This window comes from Falco peregrinus, chromosome 14, assembly GCF_023634155.1.
Source record: "Falco peregrinus isolate bFalPer1 chromosome 14, bFalPer1.pri, whole genome shotgun sequence".
In the NCBI taxonomy this organism is placed as follows: Eukaryota; Metazoa; Chordata; class Aves; order Falconiformes; family Falconidae; genus Falco; species Falco peregrinus.
This window is the reverse complement of record NC_073734.1, coordinates 21,386,422-21,413,152: the sequence shown is the minus strand read 5'-3', so window position 1 is coordinate 21,413,152 and position 26,731 is coordinate 21,386,422. Positions and strand designations below refer to the sequence as shown.

Sequence of the window (26,731 nt, the reverse complement as noted above, 5' to 3'; positions counted from 1 at the left end):
ATATCCATTATTCAGTTATGTCCTATCTAAATCTGTAAAATACCACTTAATCATGGTTAATCACTAGGTAAATTTTGTGCTGATTCTTTACACATCCTTATGCAATAGATTTCCATGGATCTAACATATCTTTTAAGCTGCGCTTTCATATTACAGAAAGCCATCTTGCCTCTTTCAAGAAATACAGCTATTTTTTTCCAAGTTATGAGTGCTTCTTGCTGCTTATAGTCTGTGGATGCTGAGTGATTCATTTCCCAAATGTTTACAGAGAACATCTAGTAGAAGAGGGGATCATGACTTTTTAAAATACCTATTTAAAGAAGATGTCCCAATAGTGCTGTGTAATCCAGTGCAGCTTCTCTCTTGTGGCCAGAGCCCACGGCAGAGCTGAATTGGTTTTAGTCAGTCAGAGCTAAGGGTTTTTTTGGCAGATGTATTTGACTATATTAATTCAAAATAATATTTTTAATGGGATGTAGAAGATTGTAATTGAAATGGCCAGATGGAGCATCTTATTTTTACTCATCTTTAGTATTATTTTAGGGCAATCTAAATTATTAGACTCTAGTTATTTTAATTTATGAATACTCTTTAACCATAACAGTGATACAGTTTTATGACTGAGATAGTAGAAAATTCATCTTGTCTGCAGTCTTACGTTCTTTAAATTAAACATACCAAATATAAAAAAATATTTAAAAATAGACATCTTTTTTTTTCAGAAGTAGATTCTAATGTATGAAATATCTTTGGATCATATTTATCTCATTTTTGCATTCAAAAACTTAGAAGGGAGAAAAAACTAGAGAGTTTGGGTCTTTTAAACATTGTGAATCGCTGTACTAACAAACTTTTTGAAGGTTTGGGGTTTTAGTTTTATCCAGTGTGTTTTGCTCTGGAAGGATTCTTCACATAATACAGAGCTGGGTTTTGGTGGGTTTGGATTTTTTTCTTCTCCCCGCAACATCCCCCTCCCCCGTTGTTTTGGTTTTTTTGGGGGTTTTTTTTGTTTGTTTGGTTTTTTTTTGTTGTTTTTTTCTTCTGTGTTAAAAGAAAATTCTCCTTCTGGTGGAAGAAGATTTATATATCCATAGCCACATCTCTGCCTCCCTTGAGCCAATTTTGACAATATGGCTCTTGTGCAATTTTGCAGTTGTATTCAAATGGTAACAGGCTGTGATCTGAAAAATATAAGTATGCATATGGTACACACGTGTGTTTCTATGGATGTCTATGCAGAATATAACATGCTAGCCAGTTCAGCAGGTAACCTGTGCATCCACATTTTGTTGCATTCATACACGAGCAGAATTACTTTCTGATACTATGGTGTCTTTCTGATGTGATGAAATGCTTGAGATATAAAATCTCAACACAGATCAGCTGTGTAACTTACAAATATCTGTGGTGTCTCTGTTTCTTCCAATTACTTTCATACCGTATGTATCCAGTAATAAATAATAGGTGTGTTTGCTGCCAGCCCTGTTCCATCAATCTGAGAGCCAAAATTAAAGCTGGGTTCTTCACAAGAAATCCGCTGTTATTCAATCAGTTACAAAAAAATTTGTTTAGAACTCTGAGCCAGACTAGAATCCAAACCACTCTTTCATAGCTGCACAGACTTCACAGAATTAAGGTGAATGGAAAATAATAAAAATCTGTTCCTGTTGCTAGCAGCAAAGAACTATAGCTCTGAAATGGATTTTTTCGCATAAGATAATTATATCCTAATCACAGCTGTGCTTTTCAAAGTTGTGCCAATTTTACAACATTCATCATTAAACACCTGGATTTGCGTGTTGTGATAGTGTTTCTGCGTTGTATTTTACATATTTGATGAATACTGTAAGAGTGCCTCTCTATATTATTTATATATTGTTTAAGCCAGCTGAATTTAATGCTCAAAAGCTGATTAGTAGCCTAAAGGTATAAGGTTGCCCATACTGATCCAAATTACTTTCTATTGAAGCGTTCCATTGATGTCAATGGCATTATATGAGCCTCCATATGCAATATATATGTATGCATCCACAGATTAGAAGGAAACAGTAATGAAGATTTCTGAGGTCTGTGAAACTTGGGCAATTCTGTATTATGAAGTATATATTTCAGTTTGCTGCTATATTGGGGTTTACGTTATTAATTTGGAAAAACAGCTGTGATTATTAACAAATGAAAGGTGTTTACAAAATAGGCTTGATGCTATACTCTCGTCCATGTGTATATTTTCTTCTGTGTGGCTCCAGGAAGACATATTGCTCTAAGTGTTGCTAAAAAAACAAACAAACAAACAAAGTCCTGTTTAAATCCTTCTTAAATACCTACTCAGGTTAAGTGAAGAGACTAGAATATGGAATGAGGCCCAATGAAATAGCACTTGGAAAAAAAACCCCAGCCCTAGCAGTATTTATTACTTTCCTTGTAGTTCAAGTTTGATTTTAAACATATTTAGGAAGAAATAAAAAATTTTTAATGCCGAAACATTAAAATGCTTTTAAAAGTCAAAACTTAGGTCACATTTCTTTCCAGTCTCTCAGTGAAGAAGTTTCCACTTCATCTGGGTATTTTCTCGTTGGCTTTTCTTTGTTGATCATCTTTGTTGTTTCTGTTTGGTGTGTTAATTAACACAACCTCTCCTCCCGTGTAAAGGACATGTTAACCTTCCATATTTGAAGAAAAGCAATTGGAGTGGAGGTGGTAAAACGGGTTTAAAGAAAGTATAGTGCAGAGATGGAATAAAATCATCGTATTTCAGTCTGACCTTGCTATTGCAGCTGCAAAAGCTCCATCTATATGTAATACATATAGTGGAAATTATTTAAAGGGTGTAAGTCACCATCTTAATAGGTGAAGGCAGTTCTGTGAGAGGCTCAGGTGAAGCAGGGCCAGTCTGTAACAATATGTAGTTCCTTGTCTGAGTCAGAGCAGGGAGTAGCGACAGTGTGCAGCTGTGCATGTATGGTGCCAGAGCTCCTTTGTCTCCCAGTACTTCCCAGATAAAATATATAATAAGGAAACTCATACAGTTGTTGACCTTTAAATGTATATTATAGCCTTTCATTTCATGGTTTTAAATAGCTATTTTCTTATTATAATTTAATAAATGTTATGCCTACAAACCTGGAAAAATTGGCTTGTTCCATCAATTTCGAAGGAACATAAAGTACACTCTGTACTCTGTTGTAAAAGTTTTATTAAACTTGATAGCATTTAAAATAGTCTTTGAGAATTGCTGACACAATGATTCTAGGTTCTTCTTGGCTTGTATATAGCCCTAGCAGTGCTTGCAACAAGAAACTTATTTGCTGAACTTGTAATTATTACTGTAGTCACACCAGTCTCTGGCCGTAATGCCTTTCTAGGTCTCAGTGCATTAGATTCAAGGGAAGGGTAAAGATCATCTCAGGGAAGAGTTTGCCCTGGGGGATTTCAAGTAAGCAGATAAGAGCATTTAAACTGTTCTGCAGCTGTTGAATGACGGGCATGTTTTGTAGGGAAGCCTGGAGTGGTGCTGGGACGGATGCATTGATATAAAAGACAAGTCAGACTCAAGCTGTCAGCTAAGCCCATCTGTAAAATAAGATGAATAGACCTTTGGATATCTTCTTGTATTAATGCGTATTGTAGAAAAGAAATAACTAGTAACACTGCGGAGGAGTGGATCCTCATCTAATAACTTAAATTCAGTGTGAGAGTTGCAAATGGCAATCCATATATAACTAAGGAAAGCTAGTTTTTGGGAATGAGCATTGCACTTGGATAAATATTCATGTCAAAGCAGAAGAAATTTGGAATTTGCATAAGTTGTGACAGTGACTCTAGCCTAAAAATATCCTTTCTTTTTAGTGGTTTCTAGTACTTGCCTTGCTATGTACTGTCTTGGTGCTGCAGGAACCCTGCTAAAGCCTGTAAGGGTTAACGTGACTGACCAAAAAATGTAAATGCAGCTGGTTTTGGGGGTCTGTAAGGCCTCAGTCAATGAATTTTGCTACAAGAAAGGAGTAAAATGCTGGTAAGCCCTTTCCTCAGAAATTACCCAGTGGTAAATCAGGGCTGGGGAATGTCCCTTTTCTGACTGAAAGGACATCTAATCTAGAGAAGTTTTTTTTATGAAGCTTCTATACTGATCTTTATGGGTAAAAATAGTACCTGCACTGGGAGGGGCAGGGAGACCCTCAAGGCAATTTTTTGTAATTTGAACTGCTATTAATTTTTGTGGCATCTTCTCTAAGCCTCTCCTAAACTAGGAATCAAGCCCTTTAATACTTTCTATGATACAAATATTTTATCTTAAGAAGGCAGTGATGAAAGAGGAGACACAGCGATATTCATTGCTGAGGAATTTCTAAAGAATGGAATTTCCATCATGGCTGCCTTTGAGCCATTCTCTGTTAAGAAAATTGTTTTAAAAGCCCGGCTATAATCAGTAGTTAGGCAATATGAGATAAAAATATGCATTAGAAAACCACGCTTATGATTGGCATCATTTTGAAACCATCTTTTTACCTTGGACATGTGGGACATGGGGCTCATAATGGAAATGCGTGAGATTTTGAGAGTCCTGCTGCAATCCATCCAAGCCAAGTAGCATAACTCGATGATTGATGGAATTTTTGGGGTGGAAAGAAGAGTGGAAGATGGCTTTTAACTATAGCCCTGTGGTAACATATCTCTGCGTGGTGATACAGCACTCGAGGGGATGCTAAAAAAACCCTGAATTAATAAAACTGTGTGAGGTGAGAAAAGCCTTGTTGTAACAAACCAACAAAAGCATTGTCAGGGGCAAGGAAGAGAAGAAAACCCCGAGACCTCATCTCTACTTTGCTGACAGAGCGTAGTAGTCAGCCAAATGGTCATGTATTCTGTGCATTCTTTTTATTTTTCATTTGTTTTCTTGGTTAGCGTACAACAAAGAACAGCAGTGATGGACAGAGCCACAAACCCACAATGACTGTATATATTACAAAAATACGGACAGTGCTTACAGGAAAGTGACACAGCAGATTTAAAACGTGTGGTAACGTTAAAAATGTCTCTGTTTATTCTGGTTCCCACACTTTCGGGAGTTACAGGCATATGCTTTTCCCTTGGCATGAATCTGACAGAGCACTTAGTGCCTACTGAAGGCTAAGTCAAGTATAGCAGCAGGGCCAGGCCCTGAGGCCTAAGTAGCAGACTTCATCATCCATCATCCCCTGACAGATGATTTTCTGCCTCTCTATTACATAGGGAGAAAATGTTCACACAATGCACAGTAAATACAGATCCAAGGAGGGGGAATCTCCTGTTCTTACCTGTGACCAAATTGTCATTGTTATTAAAAGCATTTAGTTCACTTACGTAAGGAAAAAGGTCAGGGAACCAACATTAAGAGGTAACAAGGCATCAGAGCTGCGCAATTTCCTGTAATCATGTTTCCTTGGAGCACAAAATGCTGGGTGTTTTTGTAAAAAAGCAAACACAGAGAAAGAAAGAAGTGGAAGCTGTGTGTTAGTTTAGCTAAATAAAAGTTTCTGTATTTTTATGGACAGAAAGAAATTTTGTGTGTGTGTGAAACCGTTGGTAGTTTGAAGTACCCTGCGTGAGATGAGTATATTTTGGATATTGGTGCTTTTACCTGTATCTCTGCCATGCTGTGTTTGGGAAGGGTTGGGGCTGTGGTGGTAACTGGGCCGGGTGGGTTTTATGGAAGAGCATGAAGGGGTGAGATACCAAATACTCACTGTCTTTTGAGTTTACTTAGGTGGGAACAAATATTAGTATAGGGGCACCCTTTGTAATCTGCTGCACTTGAAACACAGAGAGGACCCGAGGTGAGAAACAGGAAGGTGGCATACGCAGATTAGAGAGGAGCTGCCTCAGTTGCTGGAGTTGTTGGAGTGGTCCAGCCAGAGGTGTGGACTTGCTGAAAACATTCTCAGCTGAAACAGCCTAAAGATTTCTTTTTCTATGGATTTGCTTATTCATACAGCGTATGCAGGAAGTGATGGCCTGCGGTTTGAGGCTGATGCAAGATTTGGTGAGTTATACAAATCTGGTAGAAATATATCTAATTTGTTATCATCTCAGGCCTGTGAGCCCCCTGAAATGGGATGTCACTTGAGAATATTTACAGGTCTCTGTTTCCAACTGAAGAATATATTTCTATATAGTTTTTACTACTTTGCCTTCTTTTGGGCTTCAGAGGCCCTTAGCACAAGCTGTGTCTATGCTGTCAGAGCTTTGCCGTTGCTTTGCCCTGGCAAAAAGCACAGAACTAGCTACTGCTGTGCAGGCTTATTAACAGTAGACATCACAAAAGTGTTTGGATCCAACCCTCACCACCTCTGCATTATATATTCACCTCACAGGGCAAAAATACTTTCAAAACTATTAAGTCTTATTGAATTTTGACAAAGGAATCATCTAAGGACCCACTGTGATGATGACAGTGGTTTTTGGACATTGAAGAAAAGTGTTTGTCTGAGAAATTCTTACATCATCTCTAGGTACTTCTATATGCAGCCACTAGGTAGCCTGAATAAATGCATACTTGCTGAGGTGTAGTATTGACACTATGGTAAATGGAAGGGATTGTCTGGCATTTACTGTGTATGTTATAGAAAATTCAGATCAGCTCCATACTTGTTTTTCCTATCAAGGTCATCCAAACCACTAAAAAGTCGTGAACTGCAGAAGGAAGTTCTAAGAGTTCTCATGTGGTCATTGCTAGAGAAATCATTTCCTTTAGTATCCATATGTTCAGCATCTTTGCCTTGTTCTATCTCTGGTAAAGTTGTGGCATTGCTTTTAAGGGAGAAGAAGAGACAAAAACTTTCAGATAAAACTTTTTGAGTAACCTATTTGAAAATTGCCTTATTGAATCATTACACTGAGCAGAATGCTTGTTTTGCTATGGTTATGGAAACAAGTAAGAAATTCTGCTTCTCTCTTCCTTCATAACTGCTTTTTCCAGCTTCCAGCTGAGGTTGAAGAAGTTATTTCTTTGTTGTCTTACCTTTCCAACCAATGTACAAAGTTCATGAAAGGAGATCCCCCATTTGAAGTGATGTTTCCTAAGTCTCAGCTACAGCCAAGTAAATTAAAATACTAATTGTAAACCCAAACTCTGCCAAATATGGTGCTTTGGTCCCATCCTAGAGTGTGACATAGAAAATACTCCGCTGTTTTTGAGCACTGTTAATAGACTCCAGCTGGCTGTTTTTAAATGTGTGGCATTCACAGATGCTGCCTTTTTTTACTTTCATATCTGCTAAACTCTGGTGGACTAAACACATGCCAGCAATGCCAAAGTATATAACGCAAACAGATCTCACTGACTTCCATAGGTGTGTTTGTTTTTTAATAGCATTGGATGCATTGAACCCACGTTATGTATTTCTGCTTAGATTTCTGCTGTGATTAGAAGGAAACATGGGTCTCAATTTGACTGTGAACCCAATAGTCCTCCTTGTAGTTTCTTCTTTTTTCACCTCAATTTATCAGCTTGTTATAGGTGTTGCAGTTGATGTGATCCAAAATATCATTAGGGATATGTATGCATGTGGTGCCTGGTGTCCAAGTCTCTAACACAACTGATTACTAGGTGGCCCTAACCTGATCTGAGTCAGCCCAATTTTGAGCGTGGATGACCCCGGAGGTTTCTTTTGGCCTGTTATTTTAAGATTCTGTGATTCTGTGTTTGGTTTCCGTGTGTACAGTATTCAGCTAACAAGATCTCATACAGGCAGGCTGGTTTTGTCCATAAAAATGCAATGGCCTTAGGGTACGTTGATCCACCCAAGTTTCTTCTTGGCAAGAGGAGCCCAACCTCTGGTTCCCGTTTTGCTTGCTTTTATAGCTGTTTCTGGGTCTGGTATGGGGTTCTGCCATGATGCAGAGGATTACTTTTCTGGGTAGGTACTCATTGCTTCTGTGGTTGAGTAGTTGGCTCAGTAAAACAGATGACTAGATGCTTTGAAGAAGCTTGCTGCGTGTGCTGGCGTGTTAGGCAGGCATAATAATAATGTAGGTCTTGCTACACTGCCTTGTGGCATGCTTGTTTGTGAGCTCAGGCCATTCCTGGCAGGAGTGATTCTGAGCATTGGGTCATCCAGAGAGAACTGAGAGAATAAGCTGGGCTACAGACAGGACCCATGTTAGTGTGTTTTGTATATAGCTGTTCACATGCTGAGCAGAGTGAAAGAGTGATTTAGAGACAGCTGTATAGCACTCATCGGTGCTCTGATGTCTGAAGCCGGAGATTAAATTTCTGTGTAAAGGAGAACCCCCAAGACAGAGGTAGAAAGATTATGGTTTAAAGCAGGCTGATGGTCAGTAATTAATCCTTGCTGAAGAGTTTTCTATGCTGCCATGCACTGACCTTCTGTAGCCTTAGCTGTGATTGCAACTGGTTTGAAATGTTTTATCTTTGCAGCTTTAGAAAAAAGCCTTTCTATAAAACAGAATTTTTGTAATAGTTTCCAACTAAAAGGCCTCATGTGCAGGCACAGCCACGTACCCTTTCTCAAATGCAGAAAACCCCAACAGCTAAGGCCCAAAAGATGCAAGGAGCCCTTTCCGGAGAGCAGATGGTCAGAAGGAAAGGAATGTTCTTGGCAGTGGTAGAAAGAGAAGTCTAAAACACCTTCGCTTTGTATTTTCTTTTGCCTGTTTTATGCTTGTAATGAAACAGGAAAGTCTTGGTAATCCAGTACCTAACTGTGGTCACTGTGATGTAATTCAACTAATCTAGTAAAAAATCTAAAGCTTGAAGCTTGGGGATGTGAAACCTTCTAGATTAAAGGAGATAGGGATAGAGGTTTTGGTCAAGAAGGACCATTTCATAACCAAAAAGTCATTGTACTTGCGAATGACTACTGATGTGACTAATTATTATCATACTTTGGGGGGAAAGACAGTTGTTCAGTGAATGTATTTTTTTATTCTTTTCTCCTCTGTTCCTCCAGTGAAGTTACGCTTTTTCATTCACTGGCAAAGATGAAAGTATCACTCATTGAACACTCAACAAATTTGGTTTAATTTTCCTAGGTTTCTGAGAGGAGAGCCAGAAATCAAACTTGGAGTCTGTTGCTGCTAATCAAATCATGACAGAAAGGTAAGAAACTGTCTCTTCTTTTTTCCTAGAGTTTGGGCTTTGTCCCTTCTGCTCCTGCTGCTCACAGTTATATTTCCAAAACTTTGCATGTCATCTCATAGGCAGACTTTCCTGGAATTTAAATTTGATCCATGATTTTTTTTCTGAAAGGAAAAAGGTTCAACCAGCTTTTGTGACTAGCAGAAACTGGAGAAAGATCTCTGTGAAAGGCACATTCAGTTACTACTGCACGAAAGACTTGGGGTGAGGCCAGCAAGACCATTTGTGCAAGAAGATAGGAGGTTCACACACGGGTTTTATACAACTTTGTTGGGAGCATTCAAACTGTGGTTTCATTCTGGGATTAGTGTCTGGTGTCAGGTTTTATATTACATGTTCTACCATAATGAGTTGCAACAGGATGAGCAAAAATGGACAGGCAATCCCACCTCCAGATTTCCCAGCCCTGTCACTTTTAGCATTGTAATTTTACTTTTTTACTTTTCTTTATCTTTGGCTTATTAGCACAAATATTCCTGAGGACAGTCCACATCAGCTATTTATGTTCATAGACCTATTCCTATTTGTTCCAGCAATCTCAGCCAAGAACATCTCAGAATTGACATTTTTAAAAAGCTTTTGTTTATGGGAAATTTTACACGTTGGATTTTCCAAACACTCAACTGGGGAGTGATCACTGCAAACATCTGAGAATACTTTAGCTCTTCTAATTCTCTTATGATGTCTTACTAATACCCAAAGAGGGAACAACTGCTTGTTTTATAAACTAGTCTGCCAGGTTTCTTCAAAAGTTGTTAACAGTCCCAAATTTTCTAAGCAGATATTTGTATCTTAAATACATTTTGGTTTGCTCCTCCCTAGCTAAAGCTAATATTTTCCCTTCGTGGCATGTGTCAGGACTAGCTTTTTCAAGCCTATAAGGTCTGTTGTTGGGAAGTTTTAAATGGAACACAAGCTAAATGCAAGTCTTCTGCATAGGAGTGAATTTTGCCCTGCTTCAGTCTCTCCTCCTTAAGTATATGTAGATGTAGACTGATCAACAAAATTGCAATTCAACTTTGTCTTTTAGTTCTGGTTAAAATAAATGCTACTGAATTTTAAAAGTTCAAATGTTCATTGAAATGCATACAGCACTGCCCCTGGGATAATACCTAAAGTATTTGTCGGTAAGCAATATTAATATACAATTTGCAAAGCAATAACTCGTATCCCAAGTGAAAAGGAAACACCGTGAAGCTAAAAGGTAAATAATAAATACTCATGAACAGGCATTCTGGAAAATCACAATTGGAAGAAGTGGTAAATCCCAAGGTTTTAGTTTTGCTCTTACTTATTAACTTAGGTCCAGAGTTTTGCTGTTTTCTGCTGGTGCCCTGGGGGAAAGCTCTGTCACTTTAGATGAAAAAAGAGTTTTTACAATGTTACCAACATGTTCTGTCCTGTGTGTCCAGACTTAAAAAAAAAAAAAAAAAAAAAAAAGAGGGGAGGGGGAGCATTTTTGGCAAACAATAGAGGCAATAAAGGAGGCTTCTTCCAAATATTATTGGCAATAATATTATTGATGATAAGAATCTGCTAGATGCTGCAGGAACATAGCAAGACAGAGTATTCATTCCTGTATTACTTCATGGTATGCTGATACTGGTCCCTTGAAATGCGTAGGAAAATGGGGAGGCTTTCTGGGACTAGCAGTTTAGAGCAAGTCTTCCAAACTTCACGATGTCTGCCAAGGACTCCTGGAAAACACAGACGTTTAGAACATATGAAACTGCCCACAGACTGAAAATTAAGCACAGGTAAAAGTGCTTCCTGGAGCTTTGGTTAGGGGACTCATTTTGATCAATGAATAAATCTATGACTCTTAGCAGAGACACTCCAATGCAGGAATGATGCCAGTGTTTTCAATCACAGTGCCTCTGCTGAAATAGTGATTGCTATCTGACCTACCAAGGGAAAGGTGATGTGAGCCAATGTGCTCAGGGAAACCATTGTTCTGATGTTACAATATAGTGAAGTTGCTAGGATATAGAAATGCTAACTGATTGCGACCTACCCTCAGAACAATACCACGATGGTTGGCTGGGAACCACCCTGAAAGTAGGGAACAACATTTTACAAGGGATTGAGTTCCAAAAATGGCGAAACAATTCAAATCTAAGACAGCTATCTAACTGGATAAGTAATGTGAAACATCCAGGCTGAACAGAAATAATTGGTGACACATCACTGCAAAGAAAAACTAGTTGAAGAAAGTTTGTAAAAATACCAACAGCAATTAGGGCAAGAGGCCTATAGGCTGAGTAATTGTCTTTAAAACACTGAGTACCATGTGTATTTCTTACTAAGTAAGTCTAAATATTAATGGTAATTTAATGGACAGATTTAAATTTATAGGTAGTAGGAATTTTTCAGAACTGTTTTTTAGTAGTGGAAGTGGCTTAGATAATGCAATATCCATGTACGATTAAAACAGTAAAATTTTGATAAATTCAGCCCAACCATTATACTTCATTAACAAATAGAAATACTTATAGACTTAGCTACTAAAGGTGTGGTAGCCTTACAGGCTGAATTTGTACTAAGGAAGGGGAGAATCTTAAGGAGAGGCGTGTCATCCCAAAATTTTACAAAACACCAAGAACCTCCTAAGTACTTCAGCACGTCAAAACATTGAGGTGAGGGCTAGATGGGACAGTGATGAGTTGGGAAAAAGAACTCAACTTTATCGATAAAGTCCATCCAGGGGGATGGATGGATGGACTAAGGCAGCTGTGGCTTTAATGGAAAGCAACAGAATTTGGTGGGGTTTGCATCTTTCAGTCTAAAAGTTGGAATTTTGAGGAGAGGGCTTGCATTGCTTGTATCTACAAAAAACACTGCCCACTTTGTGTTTTTCTGGGTTGGTGCATGGATTAGCACGTCTTTTTTGTATGTTGAGCTCAGGTGTTTATGTGGATATGCTAAGTCTTACCAACTGGTACTTTAAATACAAATTGTGCTGTTTGTTCTGCAAACATCCATACATGGGTACACAGGAGTAGTCCCACTGAAGAGTAGAGAGTATTTATGTACCTTGAGGGACAAGGTCTGTTATCAGCTCACTCTGCGAGCTGAGCCCTCAGCACTTGTGTTTTAGGAAAATATACCATGGCTCAGAAGGTAGTTCCTATCATTCCTGAGCCAAATTCAGTGGCTTGCTGAACCACAGCATTGCCGCTGTGTTGAGAAAGATTACCTTGGTAGGGCCACAGTGTTAATATTTGGCTTTCTAAGCACAATTACTTCATTATCGTGTGGACTGAGTATAATACAGCATGAAAAAAACCCAGTACTTGTACACTAGAAATAAAACTATACTAGTGTTTTGAATAAGAGACTTCTCAAAAATATTTCCACCTTACTGGCATCTCCAAGTCAAGAAAGAAAAATAGTTTTAAGACAGTGAAACAAAATTCTCTTCCCAGCCACAGTATTTCCTGGAAGAGAAAAACTATCAATATGCATAAAGTAGGGAACATGCTACAAGGCTGGCCAAGCCTGCCTCCTGTGGATAGTTAATCTACGGCTATAAAATTATATTGTTCTTTGTATTAGTCTTAAATGAGTTGTACATATGTCCATTGTTGTCAGCTTAGAAAGTACAGTTGTGAAACCTTGGTTCCAAATGCTTAAACATTTTGTCATATGAAAAGAACTGAAAGCAGCCCAGTTTCTTCAACAATTGCATTAAGCCCTAGATGGCTAGGTTAGAAAGAAGTCTTTGCTAAGCATTCTTCACAGGGAAGCTGTAGGAAAATATATTTTTAAAACTGTTTAACTCTTGCTGTTCTGTCTGCATATTGTTTGGGAAGAAGACTTCTGTCTACATTGGTATTATTGCGGGTGCTAAAATTAGGTGAGTAATCACTGACTGACTTTATATAAGCACCTACAGCCTCCTTTCAGCAAATGATTGAAGTATTTGAGCTGGTTTAAGGATGGGCTAAAGTATACAATCAATGTGAGTTCTTCGAAACTGGGTGTTATATCTAATAAGGAGTTCTCTGTTAATCCAGAATCTGGCAGTACAATGAGCCATGTTAATAGTAAGGTCTGTGGGAGAGATGAGAGGGCAGAGTCAATATGGTTTGAGGTGCAGGTGACTTGTATTTGTATTAGTTCCCCTCCAGGTGACTTTGTTTTTCCTTCTGTGAATTCTGTCCTTTGCACTGGCTTTTCTTAGGAGCAGGGAGTTTGAAGAGAAGTCCTTTCAGGAGAAAACACTGCTTGAGTTAAAATATTGCAGAAAATGGGGACACACACCTTGAGTTTTAGATTTGGGGGAATTAATTTTCCCCCCAGGTCTGAGTCAGGCTGAAACCACAAGCACTGGGGGCCCTCAGGGGCCGTGAAGGACAGGTTGTGTGAGAAGTGATTAGGGCTCTGTGAATTGCCAGGCTTCAGCTCCAGAAAAAGTTGGAAGCATCAGAGGCATAAATTTAGTTTGTAGCATCTGATCTTCCCCCGTGGAAGTCTCCACAGCACTAGAGCTTGCAGAAGCAGTGGTGAAGCCCAGCTAGCCTGGGTCCAAGGAATGAAACAAGCTCTACTTTGCCACTGACCAGTGCTTGCCTTTGGCTACATCCAGTTTCATCTACTTCCATCTTGCAGGCCACGCAAAGTGGCCTCACCTTGCATTTCCATTAACTGTGCCACAAGGCAGAGAAGGGCACACCTGAAGACACGAGGCACTGTTCTTCGCATGCAGAATGAGCTTTGTGCTTAGACTCTCTTTACCTACTCTGTAATTTTGCTGCTCATCTGCATGTGTGTAGGTAGTCAAATACTAAAATTGTGTTGTAGCTACATAGTTAAATCACCTGAGTGGAAGGCAGAGTCCCGCAGGAGTGGCATCAGAGCTAGTATGCATGCCTTGCTTGCTGTTAAGGCTCATTTTCAAAAAAGTTCCTACACCTGTTAGGCTTATGGCTTCAGGTTATGCCTGGCAGGTGTGATCTCTTTTTCCACAGCTGCAGCCCCTTTCTAATCTTGTAACGGTTTTAAGGCACAATTAGTGGTTTGACTCCTTTAAACCAGCTAAAAGGTCTTGTCCTAGGAGAAGTAAACAGTTGCATTCAAATTCAGGCTTCTTTCCCATTTTTGAGTGGTTTGCATGACTCCAGGTACGGAAGGAACCCTTCTGGACTGAAATTGAGTGATCAATGAACTGGTGAGTGATGAAGAGGCATTGCTTGCTCTTCACAAATTTTATTGTGTTTCTTTACACAGTATTAGTATAGTAGTTCACTAAATATTTTCCATTAAGAGGGGGGATTCTTTTGGAAAGGCAAGGACACCGCATTTTTCCTTTCCACTTTGGTTCCTGCCTTGTTCTGAAACAGCAGGTATTAAAAAAAAAAAAAAAAGGCTGTTAAGACTGTGCTGATGCAGTTCAAAAGAATGTAATGTTGATGTATATATTGTGTTTCATCCTATGTTTTAAAGATCTAGTACTAGAACCAAAAGGTCTTGGAGAGAAGTCCCTTGGGAAGCAGCCTTGTTCTCAAGTTTGTGAATTTACAGTTAAGAGGCAAAACCAGGGAAAAATAAAACTGATCACATAATAACAATTAGTGGGAGAGAAAAACATGTGGTGGCTAAGGGTTTTGATTTCAAATCTGGAATACTAGGTTGTCTTCCTAAACTGTTTAGGGGGAAAAAGGCTTTTTTTTTTTTTTTTTTTTCCATTTAAATATGCCTCTTATTCTCTAAATTTTGAATAGTGGTGTATAGTAATATAATGGTCATATTAGAAAATATGTGCATATAGAAAGGGTTGGTGGCTGCAGTGGCATAGGCAGCTCAGTTGTTGTGAGAGGTTAGGACTAGTTGCACACAGTCTAAAGCAGCGGGAGAAAATACCTCCAAAAATGTGAATTTCAAACTTTATAAATGGCTCAGGCATCAGTGGATTAGTATTGCTTCCAGGCTTGTCATGATGAGCCCGGCTTCAGTTCCAAATAGCAAATAGCTTTGCATCATAATCAGTCTTTGGCCGGCGTTGTCTTTTCATCTGTGTGCCTCCAGCCCTCGGTGCTGTGAGCCTTCAGGCCTGACAGAGAGTTGTTTCATGTACCACATGGTGGGTAATAATACAGGAGGCCTCCACCTCTCTAAGCTAAAACGGATTCTTTATTAAGAGCGCAAGGGTTCTGCATTTGTAGATTGCACTCGGGCCATGTGCACGCAGAATAGCTTAACTGGTGTCCAAGCTCCAAAAAACGAAAAACAGTGTTCTTTCTTCCGAAGTCTGTGGGGAGATGCTGCAGAAACTGCCTTCACAGGAGTATTTCAGGAGAATGCATGTGCTAGAACAAACAGCTAATAGAGGAATAATTTTGAAACTTAGGTGTGTGTGTATACATGTGCATGCATACACGCAACAAAATAACGTTGAAATGGTTGTAGGGAACTCTTTCTGGAGGAAGATATGATTTCCGATATTAAGATTTCTTGTGCTTTATTCCAGAGACTCTTGTTCTGTCACTGTTAAAGACATATTGCTGAGCAAGATCAGTAACTGATCTGGCACGTCCCATTCATCTATTTACCTGCGTTGCACAGGAACAGAGGATTTAGGGGAATGAAAAATACTTGCTGCTCAGTGCATGTGTGTTCTCCATTGAAACTAGAAACAGTTTAGCACCTTTGCTCTGCTTGGCTATGTAATTTATTGGCATGGATTCCTAACATCATGCTGTTTTTTTACAAAAAAAAGGACTTTTTCATGTAACAAAATGTAGATAATTGCTTTGACATTTTGGATTAAGAGAGCTGTTTATCTTTCTTAAAAGTGATGATGTTTTTTGTAATTGTATTGTCTTTATTAATACACACACGATGGTTTGTAAAATTGATTCTATCTTCCAAAAAACCTAGCTGGTTAAAAAAGTAGAATAGCTGGGAGTGTAAGGCCAAAACAATGAGTTTGGGGATAGAGAGTCAGCTGATATGACTTTGTTCACATTATTCACTTAGGGAATAAAAATTAATATTTGAAAAATATATTAAAAACCTAAAGCTGCCTCATTTTGCTGCTGCTTTTGGCGTATTTGCCAAGGGACACAACTGTGTGTTCAGAAAGAAAATTGTTTCTGGTTTGAGATTCTACTAAAAAATCCCTAGGTTGATTTAAAGTTTACTCCCAAACCTACACTTTCAAATTTGCCATGTATTTATGTTGAAAAACTGTGACAAATCTACCAATGCTTACTTTCTGGCATTGGTAGATTTCGGATTTTGGTGTATTAGTGTGTATATCAGCAGCAGTAATAACTGAAGCTCATGGTACAACTTATGATTGAATGCTGAGTTGGTAAATTTATATTTTTTTTAAAGTTTGCTGTTTTCATGACTAAATGAGGATCTTTTCACATGGAAACAATTGTGTGCAGAAAATTGCTGCAGCAATTTTGGAGGCCATTACTAATTTACAAATTTTCCCATGCACAGTGTGTCCTTGTTTCTGCCTAAAAACATACTTTAACAGTCAAGTAATATAAATTCTTTAAAAATGGAGTTTTATAAGGGAAATACTGATACCATCTTAGCTACACGCATAGCAATTTCAAAAACGGACCCTCCCATGCATTTACGCTGACTTTTCAGTTTTTACTTTTTCCCCAGCTGCAACTGGCTTTTTTTTTTTTTTGATGGTTACTCTTTTTGCCATTGAGTGTTCATGCATTGACAAGAAAATTCTCTGCTGTTTCCTCTTAACAGCAGGTTTTCATGAGTATTAAACCCCAAACTAGTTATGTTGATGAGGGAATATTTGAATCGTTTCATCAAAATTGATACAGTTACTTTCCAATTTCAGGACTTTCTTAATTTAAAATTTCTTCTTTCACATTTAATACCTTTTCTCATCTAAATGGTTTTTCTGCCACATTCATCAATTTTTATGGTGCACTGTAAATTGTTCCCAAGTCTTTTGTGGTGATTTAGACAATTTATCTATTAACAAAATTGTAATACAAGAATACAATCATTTTCTGCTGCATGCCTTAAATTTTTCAAGTAATAATACTTCTCTGTCAAAGATGCTGTGACATTCTAGAAAACAGTTTAAGTAGATACTTTACTGCCAATGATTATGGTGTTTCAGGAGGTTTTCAGTGAAGTCAGGCCCCTAATTAAGCATGGAAAGCAACTTAGTATCTTTCAGAATTATTTAATCTTTGAGCAGAAATCAACTAATTTATTTCTCAGACAAAGTAATTAAAATCCTGCCCATGATTTTAAATATATATTTCCTTCTTGGTTGCACAACTGATTCTCAGTGCTTCATTCCTTACTAACTGCATGGTTAAGCTTAATGTATGCACAGGCAAATTCAATTTTGCTGTAGTAATTAGTATGCATTTTGAGGGGGAAAAAAAAGCAGCAGCATGCATAGCAAGGTTTGGTATCATCACATATATTATGCATGTATTGCAAGAAGAAATCACAGATGTAAATAGACCCATTAGCAATATAGATTATTTGCATTATTTTGTAAAGTTCTTTAATTGCACTATAAGAATTTTGAAATGGAGAAAGAATCAAAGGGCAAAACAACATTAGAAAGTTCAGGTAATGCAATGTGAATTCAGAAGTGAAGGAAAAGTGAATTAATTCATGTTTTTAGGAATTGTTCAGAAATCACCTAGCCTATAAAACTCATTTTCACAAGATTTTGCAGAAAGGAAGAGACTTAGAAGAGAAACAGAATTGGACTTTAAGTTAGCAAAGACAGCTAAGAAATACTAACCCTACAGAGGTTCTGTGGAAATAACATTGTGTGTACATTCTTGTCAAAAACCAACCAATGATATATTACAGTTGTGAGTTTTTATTTGGTGCAAAAGGTATCTCTTTATTCATCAGTGGTTTTGGTTTAGGGATTCTTAAGGAGGATAGAGGTCATGGAAAATTATGGATTATACACTCAGAGAAATAAGTACATATAGAGGAAGATATAAAATAATACCTAGAGTTTTGGAAGTCATGTAAGGTCCTATCTGTCTAGCAAAGGCAGTTTTTGACTAGTGAGGTGTGTAAAAGGGTTTTCCTTGTATGCAAGTTTTTTTCCTATCTGCATAACACATGGAGTTTTTTCACCTCTGAAACAGCCAGCAGTAACACCACTTAGAGGCTAGACAGACAACCACTCACCTGACCCACAGGAACAATTTCTAATCTACTGACTTCAGATTTATTTGAGTATGATCTACTGGCACCAGGAGAATTGCACTCCCATTGTTCGAGTGAAATACAGTAGGAGTTTCATGGGCAGCAGGAAGGCTGCTGTGGGGTTCCTCCGTCCTGCTGTGGTTCGGACGCGGCAAGCGCATTCCTGGGTCACGTGCAATTGTTCCTACATGTTTGATGATTCATTGACAGTGGCTCTTGAAGATAACTAACTCTGGTAATAATTACTGCCCTGGCTAAATATGTGCTATCACCCCACCATTGTTCTTCAGGGTTTGGAAATAAGTCATATGTTGGATTCAGAATCAATGCAGTCATTTTATGGTTATTTGTGCTTTAATAAAGCTATGGGTAAATAATTCATTAAGAATCACTTACATTTACATGGCCTTGTCTCTTCTTGACCTGAAAGCTCTTATATAGAGCAAAATGATTAAAGTTCTTGGTTAGGGTAGCAAGATGTGTTGTTCCCTTCATCCAGTGGTGACTCTTTCCAGAGTGTGTGTAAGAAAAAGAAATACTGTATAAAAAGATGCATGATTAATCATACATATTTGTTCATGTTTCAGCATTATCTTCCTTTCTGTGAATATAGTAGCAATGAATAATTTTTAACATCAGAGGATGCAATCGATGAGGATTTTGGCTGACTAAGGATTTCTGGGTTTGCCCTATGAAAAAGCCAGTTGACATTCATTAGAGCTTAAAAAAAAATAAAATTCAATACAACTTTTTTTACTTGAAAGCCCAAAAGTTAAGCTGAAAGATGTGTCATAGAATCATGCCGATGCTGCTGAAATCTTTACATAAAAAACTCAAAATGAATAGTCAGCTTTCTAATTTCACTTCAGGAATGTTGAATGCATCATTTTATATTTCCTGGTCTATGTAATACATATATGATATAAAGTATATGTTATATTTTAGTACTGTGAAAATTAATACATTGATTTCACATTGAGGAAAGTATATAATGGTATTATAATGATATTAAGTCTTTTGTTTTGTTTTGTTTTTGTCATAGGAAATTCTTTGTGTTTATTTAGAGAGACCAAAAAATAGGAAAGAAAATCCTGAATTTCCCAAAAGAATTCAGATGATAGATTTTTATTAGCTCTGTGACTGTGGTATCTGTATGAAAAGCTGCTTTTTCCTTTTAGTAAATACATTGGAGGGTATTATCTTAATTTTTATGATATATTAAAGTAAAAAAAGGTGCAATTTTTCTATTTATTTCCCAACAATAACATCGTTGTGATGGTAGCGTGAAGGTCTGCTCTTACAGGCTGTACAGTTCTTTCTGAATACTGAGCCAAAAGGATGATGAAGCAGACCCTTCTTCCTGCATAATGATTATTCAAACAGGTAGACCTGAAGTATTTGCTTTGTCAGTGTCTACCATTTTCTCAGAGAAAGCTGTCTAAAAAAAGTGCTCTCGTAACTGGCCCCTTTTGTTGAGAAATTAGGAGAACCAGGCAAGACTCTATCTGTGTAAAGCTGTTCAGAGAACTTCCAAGCAGGGAAAGGAGTGTATCTCCTCCTGCTGTTGCACATAAGAAATCATTACTCCTATGCTATCATCTTCCTGCTCCATTTGTATGTAACACCCACCAATTCTCCCTTTCCATCTCTTCTTTTCTCTCACATCTCCATATGCTTCTCAGTTGAAAAAAGCTTCTCGGTTAATCTATGAAATGTGTCCACTACTCTCTGCTTCAAAGAAATTCCTTAAAAACCAACCATATTTCAATTATAACGATTCCATGCTTGTATTTCTCTGTATCGTGGGTTATAAAGAGAATTATTTTAAGAAATGATGCAGCAGTAAAAAAGGCAATGCAAACTTAAGATGCATTAGGAGTGGTATTTTGAGAGGAAATGCTAGTGCTATTACAGAGGCTGTGGTACAACCTCAGAAGTATTGTGTAGTGTTGGTCACCCATGGACAGGAATGTTCAGTAAAACTGGAACAGATGTAGAGAAGGGTCATAAGGATTATTAAGGCAATGGAAAAGCCTGTTTTATGAGATGAAGCAAAAGGATTTAAAATGTTCTAGCACGGCAAAATAAAAGCTGAGGGCTTATGTTTTCTGTCTAGGATATAACGGTTGGAGGGACATAGGAAAGTACCCAAACTAACAGATAATAGAAGAAAACAATAGTTCATTAATAGATTTAAAGTGTTTTTTTTTCACTCTGAGGCCAGCCAGGACCTTAATGAAAATATAGGGGGAGAAGAGTTCTGTATCCTTTCATGGAAGCTATGTGAAATGTTGGGAAACCAGAACATGCACCCTAGGAATTCCTTTCCTATGAATGCTGCAGCGTTGTAAGTTTTCTCCATTAATAATTTAAGTCTTTTACTTTATATCTCACACATCTGCTGTAAAAGATTTAGCCTCATGCTCAGACATTCCTTGTCTTCCACATACTTCCTGTGTGATATTAGGTAGGTCACTATGTCCTTCTGTTTTCCATGTGTACAATGTGTGTATTAGTATTCCTTACCTCAAAGGGATGCTGGAAGGATAAATATAGTAATGGCTGTGTTGGCAGAGGCAAGTAAATACTTTATCATAGGCAAGGAATCTCTTTGCATTCACACGATTTCTCTGTTACATGGTATCATTTCCATCAAAAAGCCTACGTAAAGCATGCAATAATAATTAAATGTTTGGATAGTTCACTTACAGATACATGCATATCTGCATTTCCCAGTTTTTACAGTATAGAGTGTAAAATTATTCAGAGCTTGTTCTGGGCTTCCCAGTATAAGAGTGATGGGCATGCTGGGGTGAGTTCAGCAAGGGGCCACAGGGATGATTAAGGAGTGTCTGTCTTGGGAAGGGTGGCTGAAGCTGTTCAGCCTGGAGAAGAGAGGGCTTAGGGGGACCTTATTAATGTGTACAAATATCTAATGAGGTAGTTAAGAAGGTGGAAGCAGGCTCTTCTCAGTGCTGCCCAATGACAGGACAAGAGGCAATGGGCACAAATTCAAATAGAAATTCTATTTAAACAAAAGAAAAAACACCAAACTTTTTCCACCTTAAGGCTGGTTGAACATTGGAACAGGTTGCCTAGAGAGGTTTGTGGGGTCTCCATACCTGGAGGTATTGAAAGCTGAACTGGAGCTGGTCATGGGCACCCTGCTCCAGCTAACCCTGCTTGAATGAGGGTGGGGGTTGGACTTGGATGATCTCCAGAGGTCCCTTCCCACCACGTCTGTTCTCTGTGATCTTTTCTGTGAAAATGAATGAAAGAAAAGGAAAACTTCCTCTTGTAAAATTTCTGGAGCGAGTCAATCTTTATATATTTCATACATACTGTTAAACTAAATACAGCAGGACAGAAACCTGAGATTCTTAATAGCTCTTTGCTACCTAAGTGCATGGCAGCTTGGCTATGGTATGAATGGTGAATTTCATACCCGAGTGTCACTTGGACTCTTGCCATTGACTTCTGTGCAGTCAGGATTTTAGTGTAAATGTCTCAAAGTGGAGAGCCACTGTTGTTCTTAGAGCTGCTGTTTTCTTTTCATCCTGGACCAGTATTGATTTACTTCTCCAAAGGGAAGGCTTAAATCTGTATACTATAGAAGTATATAATGACATTTTTGTTTTACGCTTTGTAAAACAAATAGAAATGTACATCCTGTTACAGGGATCTGGCAAGAAGAAGAAAACTTGTGGCTTCTACAACAATTTTGTAAAATAAATGTAATTCCACCCTGTGAACAGTGGAGGGTTAAGTTTACATCTGAGTCTAAATTTTCTGTAGTGACAACCCAGCACTCCAAAGGAGGAGACTCTCCCAGTGCAGATACCCTCCTCATTAAGTTACTTCACAAAATGAAAGCCTTACTGTTCTAAATCCTAAAGGAATATTGTAAATATATATTTTGTCATTCTTCCCCAAATAGTATAAATGTAGACAAAGAAAGCAAAGTGGGGCAATGGTTCCTTGAGGAGGAAACCTTTTGTCTTGGCATTAGCTTGTGAGGGAAACATTGACCTGCATCTGAGAGATGAACCATGCTGAAACGTCCTGGAATAGCTCTAGTCCCGGTTTATAATTCCACAGACACTTCCTTTTAAAAACTTTCTAAACATCTTGTTAGGGCAAGATTCGCTGCCTTTTTTTTTCTTTTTTCTTTTTATTTTCTTTAAAAAAAAAAAAATATCAGCTGAACTATCTAAAAAACATCAAGATCTGTCCCAGAGGGACTTCTTCCTGGACAGAGCTTTTTGTTCCATGATGAGAGACAGAATCAGAGCTGTCTAAATAATAAGAACCAGATTCCTGAAGTGTTTCTTTTGTATTTTTTTTTTGGGGGGGGGGGAGACTAAAATTTGATTTATTGCTCATTGTAGGGTCTGATTATCTGTTGTTGTGAATTTTCACGTGGCCACTGGTATATGTCAAAATGTTGTGAAAATTTAATAAAAGATTAAACGTTGAAGTGCATTTACATTATTTGTTGTTCTATTCCACTTCTGTTTAAAAAGTAATAATAATGTGCTATCCAGTCCAACAGCTGAAAGTATTCAGTAACTACTCAAATGCCATTAATGGCAAAATGTGAAAATGGAATACAAAATTCTTTCCAGCAGTACTTTTAGACTAATTTTAATTGGTCAGATAACATCTGTAAATTACAAACACATTTACAGAAACTAAAAGCTGCTTATGAAATGTTTGTAAGAGATTGAAATCAATTTGATTTTGACCCCTCAAAAAGTATTATATAGCTAACTCATTAAACTACATTAGCTAGTCTCGTCTCATGAAATAAAGAAAAAAACCCAGGTCATGTGTATTGTCCTTGTCACTTTTTAATGCCAACCAGAACAGGGTTTATTCAGGACCAGTTGTTGGTACTTCTAAAATGGCATTGTCTTGTAAGGCACTAGGATGAAAAGACAAATGCTTGTAATATAAAATTTAGATGTATGTGGTGTCAAACTGGATAGTAACTCCAAAATGCTGTGCCAGTTGGTCTACCAATACACACTGCTATGTGTGATAACATTTCTCCCTTTAGAAGGTAACTTCATGATTTTTGTGACAACAGTCAAAGAGCATTTCTGTGACCTCATTTGCATTCACTCCTTTAGAAGTGATTTAACTGCCACAGTTATTCAGGCTGAGGCATGCTCCTGGTGGCACCTCCAGTGCATTCTAAACTTGCAGTAGTAAAAATGATAGTGCTTTAAAATGTAGTGTATTTTTGTTACCATCAAAATACAGTAGCAGTAGCATGATTCCCCTTTACATGCTTGCTTAGGCTGCTGCCACACAGCAGAAAGTTGGCAGCTAGGATATCAAGGTTACTTCTCAGACTGTGTAAGTATACTGAATTATGGAAGAGGTGGGAAGAGAGATCAGCAGAGTTGCAGGTGGAAGTGTTATATAATTTGCGGAGGATTTTGTGGAGTGGATGTTTCTCATGGAGTAAAATATATTTTCCATCATCTCTGGGCATCTGAGAGGCTCTGGCAATGTCCATGCTTTCTTCTGTCTGCATGTTCTTATTTTTTATGTTAGGAAGAAAAGACTTATAATAACAAAAGACCTAACTAGAGAAGTGCACAGATAATCTGATGGCAGGTGAATGAAAAGTAACGTATACTGGAGGGAAAAAATGTCTATCACTGTACTTTGTTTGCACTCTGCTAAATTAACTGTGTCAACTCAGGCAAGGGAATCCACTATCACTTTAGACGCCTCAGTGTGAAGCTGCAGGTAAAAAAAATAATATTAAAGAGAATGGTGAAGTTACCAGAAGAATAGGTGACAATAGAGTAATGCCATGGGCAGTCCTGTCTGAATTACTGTGTGCAGGTACTGATCATTGGCTTTCAAAATTAAAAAACTGAAAGCGATGTTGGAAAAGTTGGGGAAACAAACTATTGAGGAAGGATTGCAGCCAGATGGAAAAGGCTGGCTGGTTTGCCTTGGAAAGAAGGGGTGACCACTTAACCAGAGTTGGGAGGGCTTGGCAGCTCCACCTTTCATGTGCAGGATCAGAGCCAAGGTCTGTTACTGGGCTCTACAGAACTCACAGCAACTGTTGGGAGGAAAATGCTATGGTTTCAAAGGCCATTCTCTCAAGTTTTATGTACCTTGGATTCACCACTCTTGGATTTAAATCAGCTTTATTATTTTAACTAGTTTACAAGGAGACAATATATGCAACTGTATATATTTGTCCAGCAGAGTTGCTTTTTTCCCCACTAAGCTTGTTCTCCTAGAATGTTGAATGCATGGAAAAAAAAAGTTTATTGGAAATTATTGTATTTGAAAAGGGCCTTAGCTATTCCCCAGAAAGAAGAGAAGCGAACACAGGGTCAATTTACAACCTGACCTGAAAACACAAAGTTGATAATCGGCCATCACTGCTTATTGTATCTATGATCTGATTTGTTGAAATGCTCAATAAATCCACTATTAGGAGAAAAAGTGCTTACATGCATTTTTTTCTTAAAAAAAAATAAATTTAAACAACAAAATAAAAGATTGATTGACAAGACATCAATAAAGCTTTGAGCACACACTGCTGACCTTTTTTTCTTTGCACTGCAATCTGTGTTTATTAGAATTCAGCTCCTATAAATAGGTTTCTGTGGATAAAAAAGCAAGCAGCTTCTTAGGAGTTTTGTTCAATAAACTTCTGTGAAAATTCTAAAGACTTAATACATGGCTTTCAATTTAATTCATTCTGTCTTCCCTTCTTAAAAATAAGATATAAGTGGGGATGAAATAGGTTTAGCTGGTGGAGTGTTTTTTTTAAAAGCTGTATTCTTAAAACTCACCTTTCCTTTTTAATGCTTGCTACAGCAGTTCATTCGGAACAGACAGGATATATATCATCTCACGCCTGGTACTGTAGGCTATTTCTCCCCTTTAAATAAAAACATATTATAAATCTGTGCTTCACTTGAGTGTTGTAAGCACTCACGTTAGTGACTTCAAAAGTAGAGCTGGAATGAGGCTTTGGCAGGCACTAAAGAATACTGACCAAGTCCTTAGACCCTATTTTCTATTTGATCTTCCCAAGAAGAAAATCTCTTCAGAGCCTTTCAAAACAGTAAAGGTGGCACAGCAGTGATGTCAAGTCTTTTAATTTTATTGCAAGCCTAGTGATATTCCTGTATTAGGGTTTTTGTTCTTAAAGCCCTGCCTCATGGAATCCTGTGAGAATCTCTTTCATTTTGTGTTGCGGAAGTAAATGTGTAGTTGATGTTGCTCGAAGTAAAAAGTGAAATAAACCCCTAAAGTTGAAAGGGTCAAAATTTGAAGATGCAGGCTCGGAATTTGCTTGTCTCCTCAACATGCGTTTTACTGAGTGGAGCATTCCAGGGCTGGCAGGTAAAGGATACTTTTGTCCTGGTGTCAGATTCGGTGTGTGTTTTTCCTGAACTGCTTCATGATGGAAGAACAGCTAGTACTACCGGTTTTGTCCCGGAGTTTTCTTCATCACTAGTACTCCCTAAAAATCATTTGGTTTTCTCCACCATTTTCCATTACCCTCTTCTAACACAGTGATTCTAGCTCAAGTACATTTTTTTATTACCTTCTAACAGTGTTTCTGGCTTAAGCATCTTTCCTTTGATTAATGATACTAATCACTGATTATGTTAGAGAAGGGAAGGGAACTGTCTTCTTGTGGTGTTGGGTTTGTTGGGGGGTTGTTGTTACTAGTTTTGATTTTGTGTTTTATTTTTGTGTTGTCTTCCCCTGAACCCCTCTCTCTCCATTGTGTTTGACGGAAAGGTCCTTTCACCAGGTGCAAACTGTTTTAAGCGTTCGCAAAGTGTGAAACAGGAAAAAAAAATGCAAGTATTTCTTGTAAAACAACCCACAAAGAGTATCTGCAGTACACCTCGGGTGGTCCCATGTAGCATGAAAACATTCCTGGAGTGCTGAAGCTCATGGGTACCTGGACAACTAGGCTCTTGCCCTGTGCTAGCATTGAAAACCAGAGGGCATTTATTTTCTTCTTTCAGATACTGGATGGGAGCTGGACTGGCTATTTCTATTAATCTAAGTATTTAAAAATATTAATGGTAATGGTAATCCCGTCTTCTGTTTCCCTCTCATCCAAGTAGTAGTAAAAATACTAAATTGTTCTTGGATGGGATGAACTATATATGCAGGATGTATTACCCTATTTAATCTCTTATTGTATTAAAACTGGCAGCTACTGTGACAAAAACATAACATGATTATTCCTCTGAATTTTGGGTATGCTATGATTTGGGTAAGGTTGCACACAAAGCAGGTAATACTACTCCTGTAGACCAAGAAGTGAGAGGGTATGTAACACTCTGCAAAGATGATGATACAAACCAGAGCACCTATTTTGTCCTCTCCCACATCGGGGCTGGGGCTGGGGTGGGGTGG

At 38.0% G+C, this 26,731-nt stretch overlaps 1 long non-coding RNA gene across 7 annotated transcripts in view; it reads left to right on the top strand.

Moving 5' to 3' along the window:
* LOC129785618 (uncharacterized) overlaps positions 1 to 26,731 on the top strand; it is a 786,935-nt gene that overhangs the window by 507,883 nt on the left and 252,321 nt on the right. For all 7 annotated transcript variants that reach the window (XR_008749761.1, XR_008749763.1, XR_008749764.1 and 4 more), the window contains exon 6: positions 9,031 to 9,097. This is a non-coding gene — a long non-coding RNA (uncharacterized LOC129785618). The remainder of the gene's footprint in view (positions 1 to 9,030; positions 9,098 to 26,731) is intronic.